Source organism: Theropithecus gelada, chromosome 4, assembly GCF_003255815.1.
Source record: "Theropithecus gelada isolate Dixy chromosome 4, Tgel_1.0, whole genome shotgun sequence".
In the NCBI taxonomy this organism is placed as follows: Eukaryota; Metazoa; Chordata; class Mammalia; order Primates; family Cercopithecidae; genus Theropithecus; species Theropithecus gelada.
Genome location: NC_037671.1, coordinates 135519140 through 135542658, shown reverse-complemented (window position 1 = coordinate 135542658; position 23519 = coordinate 135519140). Strand labels below are relative to the sequence as shown.

At 43.3% G+C, this 23519-nt stretch overlaps 1 pseudogene; it reads right to left on the bottom strand.

Annotated features, from left to right (window-relative positions):
* Positions 1-3580: 3580 nt before the first annotated feature.
* The window catches only part of LOC112622667, a 29907-nt pseudogene continuing 9968 nt past the window's right edge, over positions 3581-23519 (bottom strand).

Here is a 23519-nt window from a genome sequence, read left to right as displayed (position 1 = left end):
AAGCAGTTTAAGGTTTATGAAAAAGGACTTAGTATTCAAACAGTGTTTGAGGAAGATTATTCTTGCCATAATAATATTTATTGAACACTTCTTAAATGACTTACATGCAAATGCCTTACATATTAGCCCATTTAATCTTACAACTACCCCATGAGGAAGACACTGTCATCGCTGTTGTACAGGCAAGGAAACTGAGGCACAGATCCTGGGTAACTTGCTTCCCCAAGGCCCCATTGCTTCTAAATAGCAGACCTGGAATATGAACTCAGGCTATCTGAGTCTAAACCTGGTGTCTCTTCTAACCATCGCATGACATGGCTTGTCTTTCCATAGAGTTATGTATCTGTGTGGGAGACAGAGAGGAGATTCATCAGGAGGTAGTAGTGGTCTAAGGCATGTAGTGATTAGACTGAGCTGGGACTGTGATCACAGAAAAAGCAAGGAAGGGATGAAGCTGAGCAAATTCACATGAGAGAATTAGACTTGCTAGATATATTTGGAAATGGAGGTAAGGGATAGGGAGATAAGGATATTATTTCATTCCAAAAAGATTTATTATTTTTTTGTGACAGGGTCTTGCTCTGTCACCTAGGCTGGAGTACAGTGGCATGATCACAGCGCACTGCAGCCTCAAACGATCCTCCCTCCTCAGCCTCCCAAGTAGCTGGGAAGACAGGTGCACCCCACCATGTCTGGCTATTTTTAAAATTTTTTGCAGAGATGGGATCTGACTATATTGCCCAGGCTGACCTCCAACTCCTGGACTCAAGCAATCCACCCGCCTCAGCCTTCCAAACTGCTGGAATTACAGGCGTGAGTCGCTGCTCCCAGCCCCGCAAAAGATTTATTGAACATTTACTAGGTGCCAGGAACTGTGTTAGGTACTGTATTCGGTTAAGAAACAGTGAACCAGATGGACAGAGTCCCTGCATTTATGGAGCAAGATTGTGTTATTAGTGGCAAACAGGCTCTATTTGCATAGAAAACACAACAAACTGGAAACACTGGTTGTTTAGGAGGACTAGATGGAAGCCGAAACATAGAAGAGAAACCGGTTGAATTTTACAGTTCTATTAGAATTTGTCTAAAGGTTTTCCCCTCCTAGACAGGGAGGGAACAAAGGAAACATTGAATTTTAACACATGAATATGTTAACTATTTTAAAAATAGGGTTTTTTGATATAATAAGATCTCATGGTATAAAAAAATGTATAGTTTTTTGTTTACTTTTTTGAGACAGTCTCACTCTGTCACCCAGGCTGGAGTGCAATGGCGTGATCTTGGCTCGCTGCAACCTCTGCCTCCCGGGTTCAAGAGATTCTCATGCCTCAGCCTCCTGAGTAGCTGGGATTACAGGCCTGCACCACCACGCCCAGCTAATTTTTGTATTTTTAGTACAGATGGGGTTTCATCATGTTGGCCAGGCTGGTCTTGAACTCCTGGGCTCAGGTGATCTGCCCCCACCAGCCTCCCAAAGTGCTGGGATCACAAGCGTGAGCCACTGCACCTGGCCTATAGTTTTTTGTTTTTTAAAAAAACTGAGATACTGCCAGGCAAGGTGGCTCACGCCTGTAATCCCAGCACTTTGGGAAGCCAAGGCAGGTGATTCACGAGGTCAGGAGTTTGAGACCAGCCTGACCAACATGGAGAAACCCCATCTTTACTAAAAATACAAAAATTAGCCGGGCGTGGTGGCTCATGCGTATAATCCCAGCTACTCTGGAGGCTGAGGCAGGAGAATCACTGGAACCCAGGAGGCAGAGGTTACCGTGAGCTGATATTGTGCTATTGCACTCCATCCTGGGCAACAAGAGTGAAACTCCGTCTCAAAAAAAAGAAACAACTGAGATACTAAGACTACATGCTGTGTACTGACACACACATACACACACACGCCTGTATACGCGTAGACTTGCTGACAATTCGTGCAAGAAACTGGCAAAACTGGACACCTTGGGAAAGGGAATTGGGTGAGAATAGAGGTGGGAGAGAGACTTTACCCTTTTGTACCATTTGTGTTTTTATGAATTCAGTTATTGAATATACTTTGTACAAGTATTAATAAAAGCAAATGAGTTTTAAAAATAGCTATCAAAAACCTAGGCATTAATAGAGGTTTTATGGAGAAAGAATCCCACAAGTTTGAAATATTTTACATACCAGCGTGCTTTTCTTTAAGTTATAACTTTTACCAAAATTAACATTCAAAGGAAAATTATATGTATGTGCATGTGTGGTAGAAGGAAACCAATTAAAACTTTGGTGTTTGTGAAAATAAGAGAAAGTATTTTGGCATTTGGCTAATGTGGGAAAAACTCCTCGGCTATCAAAATTCTCTAAATAAGTTTTCAAAAAACGCCTAAGGCAGTTTCACTTCTTACAAGAGACACTCTGTTGAAACAGGTTCAGGTGGTGGCCAACCTCCACCCATAGGCTGCAGGGTTTTTGTGCTTTCTTGTAGCACTAACTAATCCTGACATGACAGTTTGTACTGTGTTTTCAATCGGAATTGATCCCCTGGTTCCAAACAAAAGTTGGATGATGAAACCTATTATTGTTTCACAGAATGAGGGCCAATTTGGTTGAACCACAATTCAAAAATTTAGTTTTATTTCTGGAGATATTTTAACTTTCAGGATTTTTTTTTTTTTCTTTTTTTTGAGACAAGAGTCTCACTCTGTTGCCTTGGCTGGAGTGCAGTGGCGCGATCTTGGCTCACTGCAACCTCTGTCACCCGGATTCAAGCAATTCTCCTGCCTCGGCCTCCCGAGTAGCTGGGATTACAGGTGCCTGCCACCGTGTCAGGCTAATTTTTATTTTCTATTTTTTCGATAATGTCAAGTTTAATCTGCCAAATACACAAGTTGAATTTGTGGAGCATGTTTTGCCTGGGTGCTGCATGGTAAACAGAGGTTTCTTTCTTTCTTTCTTTCTTTTTTTTTTTTTTGAGACGGAGTCTTGCTCTGTTGCCCAGGCTGGAGAACAGAGGTTTCTTGAAATGATCAATGGGTAGGGTTAAAAATAGGCACTAGCCCTGGCCAGGTGGGTAGGAACCGGGCGGGGAAGGGCAGAGTGGCGAGGCCTTGGTCAGACAGGACTGACCAGGGGCAAGCCATGACTCTTGAGGACCCAGGGGCACAGGCTCCCAGATGACAGCCCCTCTCTGAATGAGCACCCAGGCAACATAGTCCAGGGCTGGCTGTAGCAAACCCGTGAGCAGCTGCCTCCTGGCATGACCACGCCCTTATGTGCTATTTACCAGACAAATGAAAGCTCTTCTTACCTGATCTCTCAGACATCCTCCAGCTGGGGCTCTGCATTCTAAAAACAGCAAAAACATTCAAATGGTTCCATATGAAATGCTGTCCTGAATCTTTCTGTCTCAAATATAGCAGCTACCCCTCCCCCATCCCCCCCACATCCCCCAAACAATTTCTGTGCCAAGATGAAGGGAGGCCCCAGGCTGTGGGGTGCTTCTGGCCGTGAGGGGCTGTTGCAGTGGCGCCAGGGCACAGGGTGGGCAAGACACAGCAGAAGTCCCGGCAGCACGGCCCAGGTCCCTGGCATTTTCTCCTGCGGGTCACAGTTGCTTATTCAGGGAGAGCGACTGCATTGGTTTTCCTGACAATGTGGCGTTGTCTTTTGCTTTCCTTTCCTCTTCCTTCTTCCAGGCAGCGTCGTCCTGCTGTTTCCGGATGATGGTCACCCGGGCCAGGTCGGCCTTGGTTGCTCTGTCTTCCCGGCCAAGTGCATTTTCATGTAACGCTCTTTTGCCTTCTGCTTCTCAATTTCCTGTCGTTCTCTCCTTGAAAGCTCCTTTGGCCCATCCAGATCCAGTTGTGTGAGCTTTTTGGTTGTCTGTGCCACCCGGTTCGGGTTCTTATTGTTGATGAGCCCTTCCACACATTTGCGCCTTTGCTGGTAGTCATCTTCATCCTCATTGTCATCTGAGTCTAGAGATTTCTTCTCCTTTTGGGGTCACCTGCAGCTCCATCTCCACCTTCTTTTTGCTCCTCTTCTTCCCTGGCCTTCTGCTTCTCAGCCTGCAACTGCACGTCGATCTCCTCAGGGCTCATACACTGCCTTGCCCGGCCTTTGTGGCCTCCCTTTCTCCCTCCTTTAGGTATCGTGGCTCCAGCGGTGGCAGCTGCGCCTCAAACTGACACCAGAACCGGAATTTTTGTATTTTTAGTAGAGACAGGGTTTCACCATCTTGGTCAGGCTGGTCTTCAACTCCTGACCTCGTGATCCACTCACTTCGGCCTTCCAAAGTGTTGGGATTACAGGTGTGAGCCACTGCGCCTGGCCAGGATTTTTAGAATTCTTTTCAGACAGGGTCTTGCTCTGTTACCCTCACTGTAGCCTTGAACTCCTGGGCTAAATGGATCCTCCCCACTCAACCTCCCAAGTAGCTGGGACTACAAACATGTGCCACCACTAACCTGGCTAATTTTTAATTGTTTTTGTAGAGATGGGGTCTGCCTATGTTGCCCAGACTGATCTCAAACTCCTGAACTCAAGCTATCCTCTGACCTCAGCCTCCCAAAGTGCTGGGATTGTGAACCACTGCATGCAGCCACTTTTGGAATATATATATATATATTCCAAATATATGCATATATATATGCATACCGAGACCAGCTCGATCATGGAGACCCTAACCCAGTGGCATTAGAGGAATTAAAGACACACACACAGAAACATAGAGTGTGGAGTGGGGTCAGGGAGCTGACAGCCTTCAGAGCTGAGAGCCCTGAACAGAGTTTGACCCACATATTTATTGACGGCAAGCCAATGATAAGCATTCTTTCTATAGGTTATAGATTAACTAAAAGTATTCCTTACAGGAAACAAAGGGATGGGCCGAAACAAAGCAAGAGCTCTAGCTAGTTATCTGCAGCAGGAACAGGTCCTTAAGGCACAGATCGCTCATGCTATTGTTTGTGGTTTAGGAACACCTTTAAGTGGTTTTCTGCCCTGGGTGGGCCAGGTATTCCTTTCCTCATTCCAGTAAACCCACAACCTTCAGTGTGGGCGTCATGGCCAACACGAACATGTTACAGTGCTGCAGAGATTTCGTTTATGGCCAGTTTTGGGGCCAGTTTATGGCCAGATTTGGGGGCGTGTTCCCAACATGTCCCCCTTTTTTAGTTTTACAAAGCAATAAAAGTAGTCACAGTGAGCTACTTCTCGCAGGAGCTGGGATCCGCGTCTGCAGACTATACAAAGACAAACAACACAGATTAAAAGCACAATCATCATTGAAATCACAGAGCATCCAAAAGTGTCTTTATCTATTTTTTTCTTTTTCTTGAGATGGAGTCTTGCTCTGTCACCCAGGCTGGAGTGCAATGGCACGGTCTCAGCTCACTGCAAGCTCCGCCTCCTGGGTTCATGCCGTTCTCCTGCCTCAGCCTCCTGAGTAGCTTGGACTACAGGTGCTGGCCACCACACCTGGCTAATAGTTTGTATTTTTAGTAGAGATGGGGTTCACCATGTTAGCTAGGATGGTCTCGATTTCCTGACCTCGTGATCCACCCTCCTCGGCCTCCCAAAGTGCTAGGATTACAGGCGTGAGCCACTGCGCCCAGCATCTTTATCTATTTTAATGGGTTACTAGCTGCTAATCTGTCTGCAGCTCCTTCAAGCACTCCAGTTCCTGGCATTAAGGTCAGGTGTGCCTGGGATGCTTTAAATATTCATTCTTTTGATTTTGCAATATCCAAAGACAAGTCTGTAGAGTGTCCTTCTAGATGCTTTTTTATTCTTTCCCAAATTTTGATCTTATTAAGAGCCATTAATAGTTTCCACAAATTCTTACATTTAGCTCCTACAGCGGGCCATATGATTTGAGGCTGAGGTGCCACTATACCACCATGTCTCCAATTAATAGGAACTCTTGCCGTATTTCTTACCATTTCCCCATGTGACCATTTTGTTCAGACCAGCTGAACATAGTGTGGCAGTGGCATGCAGACTGAGAGGTGCAATTCAAGCTAAACATCCCCTTAGGGGACTAATCAATAATGATTCCATAGGAATCATTTCACAGCACCTCTTCCTGTTCTGCAATGCAATCTTCCCAAACAAGTATGTTCATTATTTCTGGCCAGGTTCTATTCTGTTGGCAAATAGGTTTTTGATGGTGGTATACCTCAATTATAGGAGCAGATTTATTATGGTAAATACTGAGATCAGAAAACATGTGTAACTGTGTCATAGAGTGATTACATCCAGGCATTATTGCCAGCCAAGATTGATAAATATTCCCAGTAAGTATAATTGTTCTCTGTGTCAGCCCTTGTTGAAGGAATACTCATGGCAATGGTGATCACTGCCATTATAGCTATCATCAAATTATTCATTGTGACTGGTTGTCCTGCTTTCCTCAGGTTTTCTTCCACCATCTGTGACAGCTTCTTGATCTGTCCCCAGGTGGGTGGCTGTGTTCAATGGGTGTTGCTCATGACAGTTGGGGTCCTCCTCAGCGTCAGTCTCAACATGGCTGCAACCGGGGGTCCTCGGGATCCTCTAGGAATCTCTTCCTCAGCATCTGGCTCATGATAAGGTTTCAGGTGTCTTGATGGTATCCAAATTGACTGTTGATTCAGTCCTGGAGAAACACAAGCATAACCTCTACCCCAAGTTATTATTTTACCTATTTCCCAACTTTTTATTATCAGATCTTGCCACCAAACCAGTTGTTCTGCTTCTGTCTTTGCAGCTGGTTTCTGTAGATGCTGTTCAGCTGCTAAAGCATCTGGCCTTTAGGCAGGCTCAAAAAATTTAAAGTCAATAATGTGAGATTCAATTGCATACGGGGTATCCCATAGTCCCTGTTTTCCCCCCTCTGCTTTTGCAACTGCTGTTTCAGGGAGAGATTCATTTTTTCCACTATGGCTTGTCCTTGAGAATTATATGGGATTCCAGTAATATGTTTAATATTCCATATAGAGAAAAATGTAGCTAGAGCTTGGCTAGTATAGCCTGGGGCATTATCTGTTTTAATAGAAGCTGCAATGCCCATCACCGCAAAACACTGCAATAGGTGACGTTTAACACAGGCGGAAGACTCTCCTGAGTGGCATGTAGCCCAGACAAAGTGAGAGAACGTGTCCACACATACATGTACGTAAGCTAGTCTCCCAAACGAGGGAACATGTGTGACATCCATTTGCCAAAGAGAATTAGGTTCCAATCCTCAAGGATTAACTCCTCCTGTAAAAGATGAGGAAGGCACCATTTGGCAAGTTGGGCATCGCTGGATAATAGCTTTCACTTCTTTCCAGGTAATGCTGTATCTGCGTTTGAGACCAGAGGCATTAACATGGGTTAAATTGTGAAGGTGTCTAGCATTAGATATTGCAGTAGCAAGTAGGTGATGAGCCATTTGATTCCCTTCAGTCAAAGGTCCTGGAAGAAGTGTATGAGCCCTAATGTGAGTGATGTAAAAAGGGTGCATTCTGCTCCTAACTGCTGTTTGCAATTGGATAGATAAAGTCATCAGTTGTTCATCTGTATGAAATCATAACTAAGCATTTTCTTTTTCTTTTTTTTTTCTTTTTTTTTAGCATTTTCAATTAATTGTGTGGAATGAACCACTCATGAAGAATCAGAAATCACATTAGCAGGCATATCAAAAGCAGTCAATACCTCAATTACAGCTACAAGCTCTGCTTTTTGAGCTGAAGTATAGGGTGTCCAAAAAATTTTATCTTTCAAGCCAGAATAAGAAGCTTTACCATTACTAGACCCATCTGTAAAAACATTTTCAATTGGTTTAAATTTAGTTATTTTAGGGAGAATCCAATTAGTTAATTTCAAAAATGGAAATAATTTTGTTTTAGGGAAATGATTGAGAATACCCACAAAGTCAGCTAAATGGGTTTGCCAAGTAAGACTATTTATAAAAGCTTGCTGTATTTGTGCCTTCATGAGAGGGACAATAATTTTTCCAGGATCATATCCATGTAATTTAGTAATCCGAGTTCTCCCATTTCCTATCATAGTAGTGATTTGATCCAAGTAAGGAGTTATAGTCTGTGAATTAGTATGTGGAAGAAAAAGCCACTCTACAAGATCTTCCTCTTGAACAATAACACCAGTAGGTGAATGCTGAGTTGGAAAAATTAGCAAATCTAGAGTCTTCTCTGGATCTATTATATTTATTTGAGCCATATGGACTTGCTTTTCGATTAGCTGCAGCTCTGCTTCAACTTCTTTTGTTAATTGCCAAGGGCTAGTGAAACTAGGATCTCCTCTTAGGATAGAAAATAGATTATTCATGGCATAGGTAGGAATGCCTAGAGCAGATCGTATCTAATTAACGTCCCCTAGTAATTTTTGAAAGTCATTCAATGTTTTCAATTGATCCCTATGTATGGTTACTTTCTGTGACACAATGGTAGTGTCATTTACTAAGGCCCCCAAGTAGGGGTAAGTAGTTGTAGTCTGAATTTTGTCAGGAGCTATAATTAAACCAGTGCGAGAAATCAAATTTTGCAAGTGATTATAACATTGGAGTAATATTTCTTGAGTGGGACAGCACAAAGTATATTGTCTATATAGTGAATATTGTAACATTGTGAAAATTTTTTATGAGTAGGTTCAATTGCTTGCCCTACATAAGTCTGGCAAATTGTTGGACTGTTTAACATACCTTGTGGCAACACTTTCCAATGAAAACATTTAGCAGGCTGCAGGTTGTTTACTGCAGGAATTGTAAATGCAAACCATTCACAGTCTTGCTCAGCTAAGGGGATAGTAAAGAGAGAGTCTTAAATCTATGACTATTAAAGGCCAATTTTTTGGAATCATAGCAGGAGAAGGCAGTCCTGGCTGCAATGTCCCCATAGGTTGTATAACTGAATTAATGGCTCTTAAGTCAGTTAACATTCTCCATTTACCTGATTTTTTCTTAATTATGAAAACTGGAGAATTCCAAGGGGAAAATGTTGGAGCTATGTGTCCTTTTTCTAATTGTTCATTAACTAAGTCCTCTAAAGTCTGCAGTTTCTCTTTACTTAGCAGCCATTGTTCTATCCAAATTGGCTTATCTGTTAACCATTTTAAAGGTGTAGGTTCTGGAGGCTTAACAATGGCTGCCGTTAAAAATGATATCTTCAACCTTGGCGTGAACTTTGTCTTTCCGTTTGAAGCAGTTCCTTCAAACCTTGCAAATTTTTTCCTAGTCCCATACCATGGACATACCCCATTCTTGCGTCATATGTTGACTTTGAGGGCTGCATAATGCTCTGGAATTAAAACTTGTTCCCCCAATTGTAATAAATCTATCCCCCATAAAATTATAGGCCCAGAAGTTATAATTGGCCAGTTTTGGGACCAGTTTATGGCCAGATTTGGGGGTCTGTTCCATATATATATATATATATATATATATATATATATATATATATATTTATTTTTTGAGATGGAGTTGTGCCCTTGTTACCCAGGCTGGAGTGCAGTGGCATGATCTCAGCTCATTGGAACCTCCGCCTCCCAAGTTCAAGCCATTCTCCTGCCTCAGCCTCCCAAGTAGCTGAAATTATAGGCACCCACCACCACGCCTGGCTAATTTTTGTATTTTTAGTAGAGATGGGGTTTCACCTGGTTTCACCAGGCTGATCTTGAACTCCTGACCTCAGCCTCCCAAAGTGCAGGGATTACAGGCGTGAGCCACCATGCCTGGCCCAGAATTTTTAAAAACAGCATTATTGAGGTATAACTGATACACAATAAATCACACATATGAAAAAGTGTACAACTTAATAAATTTTGTATGTGTACAGCCATCACCACAATCAAGATAGAAAACATATCCATCACCTCCAAAAATTTTCTTCTGCCTTTTTTTCTTTTTTCTTTTCTTTCTTTCTTTCTTTCTTTTGTTTTCTTTTTTTTTTTTTTTTTTTTTTTTTGAATAGAAATGGATTCTTGCTCTATTGCCCAGGCTGGTCTGAAACTTCTGCCCGCACGTGATCCTCCTGGCCTCCCAAAGTGTAGGAATTACAGGTGTGAGCTTCCAAGTCCAGTGGCATACAGGAATCCATGTGATAAAATTGTATAGAACTAAAACACTCAAGAATATATAAGATCAAGGCTTGGCACAGTGGCTCACGCCTGTAATCCCAGCACTTTGGGAAGCTAAGGCGGGCAGATCACCTGAGGTCAGGAGTTCGAGACCAGCCTGACCAACATGGAGAAACTCCATCTCTACTAAGAATACAAAATTAGCCAGGCGTGGTGAAACATGCCAGTAATCCCAGCTACTTGGGAGGCTGAGACAGGAGAATCGCTTAAATGTGGGAGGTGGAGGTTGCAATGAGCCGAGATCACACCATTGTACTCCAGCCTGGGCAACAAGAACGAAACTCCATCTCAAAAAAAAGAAGAATATAAGATCAAAGGGCCAGATGTGGTGGGCATGGTAGTGGCTCACACCCGTAATCCCAGCACTTTGGAAGGCCAAGATGGGTGGATCATTTGACGTCAGGAGTTAGAGACCATCCTGGCCCACATGGTGAAACCTTGCCTCTACTAAAAATACAAAAAAAATTAGCCAGGTGTAGTGGCGGGCGCCTGTAATCCCAGCTACTTGGGAGGCTGAGGCAGGAGAATGGCTTGAACCCAGGAGGCACAGTGTGCAGTGAGCTGAGATCTCACCACTGCAGTCCAGCCTGGGCGACAGAGTGAGACTCTGTCTCAAAAAACAAGAGTATATGATCAGTAGATTGTATCAAGATCAATATCCTGGTTGCGATGTTGTACTCTAGTTTTGTAAGATGTTACCATTGTGGGAAACTGGGTAAATTGTACAGAAGAGCTCTCTGTATTATTATTATTATTTTGAAATAGAGTTTCGTGCTTGTTGCCCAGGCTGGAGTGAAAGGGTGCGATCTTAGCTCAAGGCAACCACCGCCTCCCGCGTTCAAGCAATTCTCCCGCCTCAGCCTCCCGGGTAGCTGAGTTTACAGACATGTGCCTCCATGCCTAGCCAATTTGTGTGTGTGTGTGTGTGTGTGTGTGAGACGGAGTTTTGCCCTTGTTGCCCAGGCTGGAGTGCAATGGCCCGCCTCCTGGGTTCAAGCGATTCTCCTGCCTCAGCCTCCCAAGTAGCTGGGATTACGGCCATGCACCATCACACCTGGCTAATTTTGCATTTTTAGTGGAGGCTGGGTTTCACAATGTTGGTCAGGCTGGTCTTGAACTCCTCACCTCAGGTGATTCGCCCACCTCGGCCTCCCAAAGTGCTGGGATTACAGGTGTGATATTATTATTATTTTGAGACAGGGTGTCAGTCGGTCACGCAGGCTAGAGTGCAGTGGTACAGTCACAGCTCCTAAAGCCTTGACCTCCCCTTCATGTGATAAAGCCATTCTGTATTTTTTTTTTTTTTTTTTTTTGTAGAGCTGGGGTTTCACCATGTTGCCCAGGCTGGTCTCAAACTCCTGGACTCAGGCTATCTGCCTACCTTGGCCTTCCAAAGTGCCTGGGATTACAGGCATGAGCCACCGTGCCTGTGAGACCCCATTTGTAAAAAAAAAAAAAGATACAGAATGGCTTTGTCATCTTAAGTGTCTCATGTTGCCCTCTTTTAATGTCATCCACCTGCCTACCACACCCTTTATGTGAGTCTATTTCTTTTTCTCGCTGAGTAGTATTCCATTGTGTGGATTATACCAAGACTTGTTTATTCTTTACCTATTATTGACAGACTATGGGTTGTTTCCAGAGTTCAACTATTACAAATAAAGCTGCTACAAAACATTCATGTGCAAGTCTCTGTATGAACATATACTTTCATTTCTCTTGGGTAAATATCTAGGACTGGATTGGCTGATTCATATGGTACATATATTTTTAATGTTTTTTCTTTTTTTCTTTTTTCTTGAGACGGAGTCTCGCACTGTCACCCAGGCTGGAGTCCAGCAGCATGATCTTGCCTCACTGCAACCTCCGCCTCCCGTGTTCAAGCTATTCTCCTGCTTTAGCGTCCTGAGTAGCTGGGGTTAGAGGCGCCCACCACCATGCCCAGCTAATTTTTATATATTTTTTTATTAGAGACGGGGTTTCACCATGTTGGCCAGGCTGGTCTCGAACTCTGACCTCAAGTGATCTGCCCTCCTCAGCCTCCCAAAGTGCTGAGATTATAGGTGTGAGCCACCGCGCTCAGCCGTATCGTATTTTTAACTTTTTAAGAAACTGACAAACTCTTTCAAAGTGGTTGTACCTACCAGCAGCGTATGAGAGGTCCAGTTTCAGTATATATTCTCTCCAACATGCCAGCCTTTTCTAAAAACATAGTTCCATTGAGATATAATTCACATACCATACAATTTGCACATTTAAAATAAAAAATTGGCTGGGCATGGTGGCTCATGCCGGTAATCCTAGCACTTTGGGAGGCTGAGGCCGGTGGATTGCCTGAGCTCAGGAGTTCGAGAGCAGCCTGGGCAGCATGATAAACAACCCCATCCCTACTAAAATAAAAAAAATTAGCCAGGTTTGGCGGTGTGCGCCTCTAGTCCCAGTTACTTGGAAGGCTGAGGCAGGAGAATTGCTATAACCTGGGAGGCGGAGGTTGCAGTGAGCTGAGATTGTGCCGCTGCACTCCAGCCTGGGCGGCAGAGCGAGATTCTGTCTGAAAAAAAAAATAATAATTTTTAAAAAGCCAGGTGTGGTGGCTCACACCTGTAATCCCAGCACTTTGGGAGGCTGAGGTAGTGGATCACCTGAGGTCAGGAGTTTGAGACCAGCCTGGCCAACATGGTGAAACCCCATCTCAACTAAAAATACAAAAAATTAGCTGGGCATGGTGGCGCATGCTGTAATCCCCGCTACTCGGGAGACTGAGGCAGGAGAATCCCTTGAACCCGGAAGGCGGAGGTTGCAGTGAGCTGAGATCACGCCATTGCACTCCAGCTTGGGCAACAAGAGCAAAACTCCATTTCAAAAAAGTAAAACATTGTTTATTGTATTCACAGAATTGTGCATCTATCACTACAACCAATTTTTGAACATTTAAGAAAAGAAAACCCCATACTATTTAGTGGTAACACCTCATTCTTCCCCCAGATCTTTTCCCCCTAGTCCTATGCACCCACTAATATACTTTCTCTCTCTGTGGATTTGCCTATTCTATACATTTTACATTAAATGGAATCATATGATACAAGGTCTTTTGTGACTTTCTTTCACTTAACATATTAGGTTTTCAGGGTTCATCCATGTTGTAACATGTAGCAGCACTTTATTTTTATTGCTGAATAATATTTAATTGTATGGGTATTTTGTTTATCCACTCATTCGTTGATGGACATTTGAGTTGATTCCACACTTCCATCTTTTAAATTGTAGCCCTTCTAATGGGTGTGTAGTGATATCTCATTGTGGTTTAGTTTGTGTTTCCCTAATTATTAATGATGCTATATGTCTGAAAAAACCTTTATCTTACTTAGGTTTTTGAAAGATATTTTCGTTGGGTAGAGAATTCTACATTGATGGCCGGGCTTAGTGGCCACCTTAGAGGCCAAGGTGGGAGGATTGCTTGAGCCCAGAACCTCAAGACCAGAAGCTCGAGACCAGCCTGGGCAACATGGCAAGACTCTGTCTCTACAAAAATAAAAAATAAAAAATAAAAAATAAATAAAAATTAACCAGGTGTGGTGGTATGTGCCTGTGGTCCCAGCTACTCAGGAGGCTGAGGTAGGCAGGACTGGCTGAGTCTGGGAGGTTGAGGTTGCAGTGAGCCATGACTGGGCCTCTGCACTCCAGCCTGGGCAAAGAGCAAGGCTCTGTCTTTTTTTTTTTTTGAAAGGGAGTCTCGCTCTATTGTGCAGGCTGGAGCGCAGTGGCACGATCTCGGCTCACTGTGACCTCCACCTCCTGGGTTCAAGCGATTCTCCTGCTTCAGCCTCCCGAGTAACTGGGACTACAGGCACATGCCACCATGCCTGGCTAATTTTTTGTATTTTTAGTAGAGATGGGGTTTCACCATGTTAGCCAGGATGGTTTCAATTTCCTGACCTTGTGATCCGCCCACCTTGGCCTCCCAACATACTGGGATTACAGCCACCGTGCCCAGTTGGCTCTGTCTTTTTTTTAAAAAAAAAAAAAACCAAACCACAAAGAGCCGAGCATAGTGAGGCTCACTTCTGAATCCCAGCACTTTGGGAGAGTGAGGCGGGTAGATCCCTTGAGCCCTGGAGTTAAACCTTGAAGTGAGCCGTGACCGTGCTGGTGTATTCCAGCCCGGGTTACAGAGTGAGACCCTCTTTTTTTTTTTTTTTTTTTTTTTTAAAGATTCTGTCTCTTAAATGAAAAAACAACGTTGGTTAGAAATGAGCCATATCATGTTAGAAAGATATGTTGAAAGCCCTAGTGGTTCTTTATTTTTTTTTTTTATTTTTTATTTTTTTTGAGACGGAGTCTCGCTCTGCCGCCCAGGCTGGAGTGCAGTGGCCGGATCTCAGCTCACTGCAAGCTCCGCCTCCCGGGTTCACGCCATTCTCCTGCCTCAGCCTCCCGAGTAGCTGGGACTACAGGTGCCCGCCACCTCGCCCGGCTAGTTTTTTGTATTTTTTAGTAGAGACGGGGTTTCACCGTGTTAGCCAGGATGGTCTCGATCTCCTGACCTCATGATCCGCCCGTCTCGGCCTCCCAAAGTGCTGGGATTACAGGCTTGAGCCACCGCGCCCGGCCCTCTTTTTTTTTTTTTTTTTTAAGCGCAATCTCAAAATCAATAAAAGCAATTAAATCTACAAGGAAATGATAGTATTAGCTAATATTTATAAACTACTTATAATCTGCCAACGACTATGTTAAGCACTATACTTGAAATATTGCATTTAATACGCATAGTGTTTAAAGCAGGTGCAGTAAATAGTGCCTCTTCATTTTATCCTTCATACATTTTAGACTGCAGAAATCAAGGAAAACGAGGTTTAGTCAGTTTAAGATAATTGCCTAAGGAAACACAGCTAATAATTATCAGAACCATGGATTGATCCAAGCCTATCCCAATAGTTGAGGGTTTTTTTGTTTTGTTTTGTTTTTTGTTTTTGAGACAGAGCCTCAGTTTGTCTCCCAGGCTGGAGTGCAGTGGCATGATCTCGGCTCACTGCATCCTCCGCCTCCCAGGTTTAAGCAATTCTCCTGCCTCAGCTTCCCGAATAGCTGGGATTACAGATGTGCGCCACCACGTCTGGCTAATTTTTGTATTTTTAATAGAGACGGAGTTTTGCCATGTTGGCCAGGCTGGTCTCCAGCTCCTGGCCTCAAATGATCTGCCCATCTCGGCCTCCCAAAGTTGTGGGGATTACAGGTGTGAGCCACAGCGCCTGGCCGCTTAGCTCTTATCTGTGTTAAAATGCTATAATGCCTGTCCTGTGTTGTCTTTTTTTTTTCTTTTTCTTTTTTTATAAATTATACTTTAAGTTCTAGGGTACATGTACACAACGTGCAGGTTTGTTACATATGTATACATGTGCCATGTTGGTGTACTGCAGCCATTAACCCGTCATTTACATTAGGTATATCGCCTAATGCTATCCCTCCCCCCTCCCCCCAACCCACAATAGGCCCCAGTGTGTGATGTTCCCCTTCCTGTGTCCAAGTGTTCTCATTGTTCAATTCCCACCTATGAGTGAAAACATGCAGTGTCTGATTTTCTGTCCTTGTGATAGTTTGCTCAGAATGATGGTTTCTAGTTCATCCATGTCCCTACAAAGGACATGAACTCATCCTTTTTTATGGCTGCATAGTATTCCATGGTGTATATGTGCCACAGTTTCTTTTGTTTTTTGTTTTTTTGTTTTTTTTGTTTTTTTGAGATGAAGACTTGCTCTGTCACCCAGGCTGGAGTGCAGTGGCGAGATCTCAGTTCACTGCAAGCACCACCTCCTGGGTTCATGCCATTCTCCTGCCTCAGCCTCCCTAGTAGCTGGGACTATTGGCGCCCGCCACCATGCCTGGCTAATTTTTTTTGTATTTTTAGTAGAGACAGGGTTTCACCATGGTCTAGATCTCCTGACCTCATGATCCGCCCACCTCAGCCTCCCAAAGTGCTGGGAGTACAAGCATGAGCCACTGCGCCCGGCCTGTGTGCCACATTTTCTTAATCCAGTCTACCATTGATGGACGTTTGGGTTGGTTACAAGTCTTTGCTATTGTGAATAGTGCCACAATAAACATACGTCTGCATGTGTCTTTATAGCAGCATGATTCATAATCCTTTGGGTATATGCCCAGTAATGGGATGGCTAGGTCAAATGGTATTTCTAGTTCTAGATCCTTGAGGAATCACTACACTGTCTTCCACAATAGTTGAACTAGTTTACAGTCCCAACAACAGTGTAAAAGCATTCCTATTTCTCCACATCCTCTCCAGCACCTGTTGTTTCCTGACTTTTTAATGATTGCCATTCTAACTGGTGTGAGATGGTTTTGATTTGCATTTCTCTGATGGCCAGTGATGATGAGCATTTTTTCATGTGACTGTTGGCTGCATAAATGTCTTCTTTTGGGAAGTGCCTGTTCATATCCTTTGCCCACTTTTTGACGGGGCTATTTGATTTTTTTCTTGTAAATTTGTTTAAGTTCTTTGTAGATGCTGGATATTAGCCCTTTGTCAGATGGGTAGATTGTAAAAATTTTCTCCCATTCTGTAGGTTGCCTGTTCACTCTGATGGTAGTTTCTTTTGCTGTGCAGAAGCTCTTTAGTTTAATTAGATCCCATTTGTCAGTTTTGGTTTTGTTGCCATTGCTTTTGGTGTTTTAGTCATGAAGTCCTTGCCCATGCCTGTGGCCTGAATGGCATTGCCTAGGCTTTCTTCTAGGGTTTTTATGGTTTTAGGTTTAACATGTAAGTCTTTAATCCATCTTGAATTAGTTTTTGTGTAGGGTGTAAGGAAGGGATCCAGTTTCAGCTTTCTACATATGGCTAGCCAGTTTTCCCAGCACCATTTATTAAATAGGGAATCCTTTCTCCATTTTTTGTTTTTGTCAGATTTGTCAAAGATCAGATGGTTGTAGATGTGTGGTATTATTTCTGAGGGCTCTGTTCTGTTCCATTGGTCTATATCTCTCTTTTGGTGCCAGTACCATGCTGTTTTGGTTACTGTAGCCTTGCAGTATAGTTTGAAGGCAGGTAGCATGATGCCTCCAGCTTTGTTCTTTTTACTTAGGATTTTCTTGGCCATGCAGGCTCTTTTTTGGTTCCATATGAACTTTAAAGTAGTTTTTTCCAATTCTGTGAAGAAAGTCATTGGTAGCTTGATGGGGATGGCATTAAATCTATAAATTACCTTGGGCAGTAGGGCCATTTTCACAATGTTGATTCTTCCTATCCATGAACATGGAATATTCTTCCATTTGTTTGTGTCCTCTCTTATTTTCTTTAGCAGTGGTTTGTAGTTCTCCTTGAAGAGGTCCTTCACATCCCTTGTAAGTTGGATTCCTAGGTATTTTATTCTCTCTGAAGCAATTGTGAATGGGAGTTTACTCATGATTTGGCTGTTTGTCTATTATTGGTGTATAGGAATGCTTGTGATTTTTGCACGTTGATTTTGTATCCTGAGAGTTTGCTGAAGTTGTTTATCAGCTTAAGGACATTTTGGGCTGAGATGATGGGGTTTTCTAAATATACAATCATGTCATCTGCGAACAGAGACAATTTGACTTCCTATTTTCCTAATTGAATACTTTTATTTCTGTCTCTTGCCCGATTGCTCTGGCCAGAACTTCCAACACTATGTTGAATAGGAGTGGTGAGAGAGGGCATCCCTGTCTTGTGCCAGTTTTCAAAGGGAATGCTTCCAGTTTTTGCCCATTCAGTATGATATTGGCTGTGGGTTTGTCATAAATAGCTCTTATTATTTTGAGATACGTCCCATCAATACCTAGTTTATTGAGAGTTTTTAGCATGAAAGGCTGTTGAATTTTGTTGAAGGCCTTTTCTGCATCTATTGAGATAATCATGTGGTTTTTGTCGTTGGTTCTGTTTACATGATGGATTACATTTATTGCGTATGTTGAACCAGCCTTGCATCCCAGGGATGAAGCCAACTTTATCGTGGTGGATAAGCTTTTTGATGTGCTGCTGGATTCGGTTTGCCAGTATTTTATTGAGGATTTTGCATTGATGTTCATCAGGGATATTGGTCTAAAATTCTCTTTTTTTGTTGTGTCTCTGCTAGTCTTTGGTATCAGGATGATGTTTGCCTCATAAAATGAGTTAGGGAGGATTCCCTCTTTTTCTATTGATTGGAATAGTTTCAGAAGGAATGGTACCAGCTCCTCTTTGTACCTCTGGTAGAATTCAGCTGTGAATCGGTCTGGTCCTGGACTTTTTTTGGTTGGTAGGCTATTAATTATTACCTCAATTTCAGAACCTGTTACTGGTCTATTCAGGGATTCAACTTATTCCTGGTTTAGTCTTGGGAGGGTGTATGTGTCCAGGAATTTATCCATTTCTTCTAGATTTTCTAGCTTAATTGCGTAGAGGTGTTTATAGTATTCTCTGATGGTAGTTTGTATTTCTGTGGCATTGGTGGTGATATCCCCTTTATAATTTTTTATTGCATCTACTTGATTCTTCTCTTCTTATTAGTCTTGCTAGCAGTCTATGAATTTTGTTGATCTTTCCAAAAAACCAGCTCCTGGATTCAGTGACTTTTTGAAGAGTTTTTTGTGTCTCTGTCTCCTTCAGTTCTGCTCTGATCTTAGTTATTTCTTGCCTTCTACTAGCTTTTGAATGTGTTTGCTCTTGCTTCTCTAGTTGTTTTAATTGTGATGTTAGGGTGTCAATTTTAGATCTTTCCTGCTTTCTCTTGTGGGCATTTAGTGCTATAAATTTCCCTCTACACACTGCTTTAAATGTGTCCCAGAGATTCTGGTATGTTGTGTCTTTGTTCTCATTGGTTTCAAAGAACATCTTTATTTCTGCCTTCATTTTGTTATGTACCCAGTAGTCATTCAGGAGCAGGTTGTTCAGTTTCCAAGTAGTTGAGCGGTTTTGAGTGAGTTTCTTAATCCTGAGTTGTAGTTTGATTGCACTGTGGTCTGAGAGACTGTTTGTTATAATTTCTATTCTTGTACATTTGCTGAGGAGTGCTTTACTTCCAACTATGTGGTCAATTTTGGAATAAGTGCTGTGTGGTGCTGAAAAGAATGTATATTCTGTTGATTTGGGGTGGAGAGTTCTGTAGATGTCTATTAGGTCTGCTTGTTGCAGAGCTGAGTTCAATTCCTGGATATCCTTGTTAACTTTCTGTCTCCTTGATCTGTCTAATGTTGACAGTGGGGTGTTAAAGTCTCCCAGTATTATTATGTGGGAGTCTAAATCTCTTTGTAGGTCTCTAAGGACTTGCTTTATGAATCTGGGTGCTCCTGTATTGGGTGCATATATATTTAGGAGAGTTAGCTCTTTTTGTCAAATTGTTCCCTTTACCATTAGGTAATGGCCCTCTTTGTCTCTTTTGATATTTGTTGGTTTAAATTCTGTTTTATCAGAGACTAGGATTGCAACCCCTGCTTTTTTTGTTTTCCATTTGTTTGGTAGATCTTCCTCCATCCCTTTATTTTGAGCCTGTGTGTGTCTCTGCACATGAGATGGGTCTTCTGAATACAGCACACTGATGGGTCTTGACTCTTTATCCAATTTGCCAGTCTGTGTCTTTTAATGGGAGCATTTAGCCCATTTACATTTAAGGTTAATATTGTTATTTGTGAATTTGATCCTGTCATTATGATGTTAGCTGGTTATATTGCTCATTAGTTGATGCAGTTTCTTCCTAGCATTGATGGTCTTTACAATTTGGCATGTTTTTGCAGTGGCAGGTACTGGTTGTTCCTTTCCATGTTTAGTACTTCCTTCAGGAGCTCTTGTAAGGCAGGCTTGGTGGTGACAAAATCTCTCAGCATTTTTTTGTCTATAAAGGATTTTATTTCTCCTTCACTTACGAAGCTTAGTTTGGCTGGATATGAAATTCCGGGTTGAAAAATTCTTTTCTTTAAGAATGTTGAATATTGGCCCCCACTCTATTCTGGCTTGTAGGGTTTCTGCTGATAGATCTGCTGTTAGTCTGATGGGCTTCCCTTTGTGGGTAACCCGACCTTTCTCTCTGGCTGCCTTTAACATTTTTTCCTTCATTTCAACTTTGGTGAATCTGATGATTATGTGTCTTGGAGTTGCTCTTCTCGAGGAGTATCTTTGTGGCGTTCTCTGTATTTCCTGAATTTGAATGTTGGCCTGCCTTGCTAGGTTGGGTAAATTCTCCTGGATAATATCCTGAAAAGTGTTTTCCTACTTGGTTCCATTCTCCCTGTCACTTTCAGATACACCAATCAGACGTAGATTTGGTCTTTTCACATAGTCCCATATTTCTTGGAGGCTTTGTTCGTTTCTTTTTACTCTTTTTTCTCTGAACTTCTCTTCTTGCTTCATTTCATTCATTTGATCTTCAATCACTGATACGCTTTCTTCCACTTGATCAAATCGGCTACTGAAGCTTGTGCATGCATCATGTAGTTCTCATGCCATGGTTTTCAGCTCCATCAGGTCATTTAAAGACTTCTCTACACTGTTTATTCTAGTTAGCCATTCGTCTTTTTTCAAGGTTTTTAGCTTCTTTGTGATGGGTTCAAACATCCTCCTTTAGCCTGGAGAAGTTTGTTATTACTGATCGTCTGAAGCCTTCTTCTCTCAACTTGTCAAAGTCATTCTCCACCCAGCTTTGTTCCATTGCTGGCAAGGAGCTGTGTTCCTTTGGAGGAGAAGAGGCGCTCTGGTTTTTAGAATTTTCAGCTTTTCTGCTCGTTTCTCCCCATCTTTGTGGTTTTATCTACCTTTGGTCTTTGATGATGGTAACGTACAGATGGGGTTTTGGTGTAGATGTCCTTTCCGTTTGTTAGTTTTCCTTCTAAGAGTCAGGACCCTCAGCTGCAGATCTGTTGGAGTTTGCTGGAGGTCCACTCCAGACCCTGTTTGCCTGGGTATCACCAGTGGAGGCTGCAGAACAGCAAATATTGCAGAACGGCAGATGTTGCTGCCTGATCCTTCCTCTGGAAGCTTCGTCTGAGAGGGTCACCCGGCCATATGAGGTGTCAGTTGGCCCCTACTGGGAGGTGCCTCCCAGTTAGGCTACTCAGGGGTCAGGGACCCACTTGAGGAGGCAGTCTGTCTGTTCTCAGATCTCAAACTCCATGCTGGGAGAACCACTACTCACTTCAAAGCTGTCAGAGATGGACGTTTAAGTCTGCAGAAGTTTCTGCTGCCTTTTGTTCAGCTATGTCCTGCCCCCAGAGGTGGAGTCTACAGAGGCAGGCTGGCCTCCTTGAGCTGTGGTGGGCTCCACCCATTTTGAGCTTCTGGCCACTTTGTTTACCTACTCAAGCCTCAGCAATGGCTGATGCCCCTCCCCCAGCCTCGCTGCCACCTTGCAGTTCGATCTCAGACTGCTGTGCTAGCAGTGAGCAAGGCTGCATGGGCATGGGACCCTCTGAGCCAGGTGCAGAATATAATATCCTGGTGTGCTGTTTGCTAAGGCTGCTGGAAAAGTGCAGTATTAGGGTGGGAGTGTCCCGATTTTCCTGGTACCGTCTGTCACGTCTTCTCTTTTCTAGGAAAGGGAATCCCCTGACCCCTTGTGCTTCCTGGGTGAGGTGATGCCCTACCCTGCTCCGTAGGCTGCACCCACTGTCTGACAAGCCCCAGTGAGATGAACCCGGTACCTCAGTTGGAAATGCAGAAATCCCCCGTCTTCTGTGTCCTTCACGCTGGGAGCTGCAGACTGGAGCTGTTCCTATTCGGCCATCTTGGAACATCCCCTCTGTCCTGTGTTTTTGGAGTCTTACAAATAATTCTGAGGAGGAGGGAGGGATGAACAGATGGAGCACAGTGGATTTTTTGTGCAGTGAAAATACTCTGCATGATAATATAATGGTGGATACATGACATTATACATTTGTCCAAACCCATCAAATGTGCAACAGTAAGAGTGAATTCTAATGTCAACTACAGACCCTCGGTAATAGAATGTGGGCTTATCAATTGTAACAAACGTGCTACTCTGGTGGGGGATGTTGATAGTGAAGGAGGTTATGCATGTGCTGAAGGCGATATATAGGAAATCTCTGTATCTTCTGCTCAGTTTAGCTGTAAACCTATAATGGCTCTCAGGAAAGAAAAATTAAAGATAATGGGGAAAAAATACTGACTGTTAGTTTTCCTTCTAACAGTCAGGACCCTCAGCGGCAGGTCTGTTGGAGTTTGCTGGAGGTCCACTCCAGATGCTGGGATGTGCTGTTTGTTATGTGGACATAATATAAGAAACTCTCACGTGTTATCAGTAAACAAAAGGAAACATCCTTTCCATTCAAAAGAGAGTAATTCAGTGGACTAGAGACTTCAAAATTTCTTTGTTTTTAGAGGTGGGGCCTCGGTGTTGCCTAGGCTGGTGTCCAACTCCTGGACCCCAGCAAACCTCTCGCTTTGGCCTCCCAAAGCTCTGGGATTACAGGAGCTAGCCAAAATACAAAGATGGTGGAGAGATCTACAGTCATTTAAAGGCTTGTCTGGGTCTAGAGGACCTATTCCTTGGATGCCTTTTATGACCTATCTTTGGATTCATACTCCCTGATTTCTGCAATAACCTGCTGGCCACATAAGTCAGCCCTATCAATGTGGGAAGGGACTACAGAAGGGTGTGAACACAGCACAGTATGTGGCCATTGCTAGGACTATCTTGGACCTCCATGCTTGGGAAATAGAAACAAAGCAGATATAAATCCCTGTCCTCAGAAAGCTTACATTCTTGTAGAGGGAGCTAGACAATAAAAGCAAGCATGATGAATACTTAGTATCTAAAAAACACTAATAGAGATGAGGGGGATTAGGACTGTTTGGGGGTCAGTTTGCAATATAAAATAGGATGGTCAGGGTATGGTATGTCTCACTAAGACTTTGAGCAAAGACAGTCTGGTGAGGGAGTGAGCTATGTAGATGTATAAAGGAAGAGCATTCCAGAATACAGCTAGCACTGAGGTCCTAACACAGGATCATGCCTGGTGTGCTCTAGGAAGAGCAAGAAGCCAGAGTTCCTGGAGAGGACTGAGCAAGGAGGAAGCAGGTCAGGGACAGGAGGAGACAGGATAGCCAAAGTTGGGGAGGATGTTTTGAGGCAGGAAAAGCAGGAAAAGTGTTCAGACAACACTACATAGTAACAAATAATTAAGGAATAGGCCGGGCGCGGTGGCTCAAGCCTGTAATCCCAGCACTTTGGGAGGCCGAGATGGGTGGATCATGAGGTCAGGAGATCGAGACCATCCTGGCTAACACGGTGAAACCCCGTCTCTACTAAAAAATACAAAAAAAACTAGCCGGGTGAGGTGGCGGGCGCCTGTAGTCCCAGCTACTCGGGAGGCTGAGGCAGGAGAATGGCGTGGACCCGGGAGGCGGAGCTTGCAGTGAGCTGAGATCCGGCCACTGCACTCCAGCCTGGGAGACAGAGCGAGACTCC